Source organism: Penaeus monodon, chromosome 32 (genome assembly GCF_015228065.2).
Source record: "Penaeus monodon isolate SGIC_2016 chromosome 32, NSTDA_Pmon_1, whole genome shotgun sequence".
Taxonomy (NCBI): Eukaryota; Metazoa; Arthropoda; class Malacostraca; order Decapoda; family Penaeidae; genus Penaeus; species Penaeus monodon.
This window is the reverse complement of record NC_051417.1, coordinates 34,690,471-34,690,920: the sequence shown is the minus strand read 5'-3', so window position 1 is coordinate 34,690,920 and position 450 is coordinate 34,690,471.

Here is a 450-nt window from a genome sequence, read left to right as displayed (position 1 = left end):
GTCATCTATCACACACAAAGCACTTACAGCTGAAAATAATCTACCTCACACAATACCTACAATCATTTGCTTCATGTAATATATGTATAGTAAGAAAAGATGTAAAACACGAATAAAATCCTCTGCAACACCAATCTTGACCTAAATGTGTAGATACAAAACAAGGATGTGCAATTTAAAAAAATATTTATATATCTCTGAAAATACCTTATGCGTTGCATCATTCCTGGGAAAAATGACCCAAAGATACTAGAGAGAAGACGTGTCCCTTGAGGAAAATATCTAATTAAGTATAAAAATGAAAAGAATAAACATACAAAGTCCCATCAATCTCAAAACAATCTGTGCCGGATCCGGAGAGGCGGAAGCACCACGAATACAAACAAAAACAAAACAATTCATTCACATTCAGACGGACGTGAATGTTTTAGTGTTATCATTTACTATAAA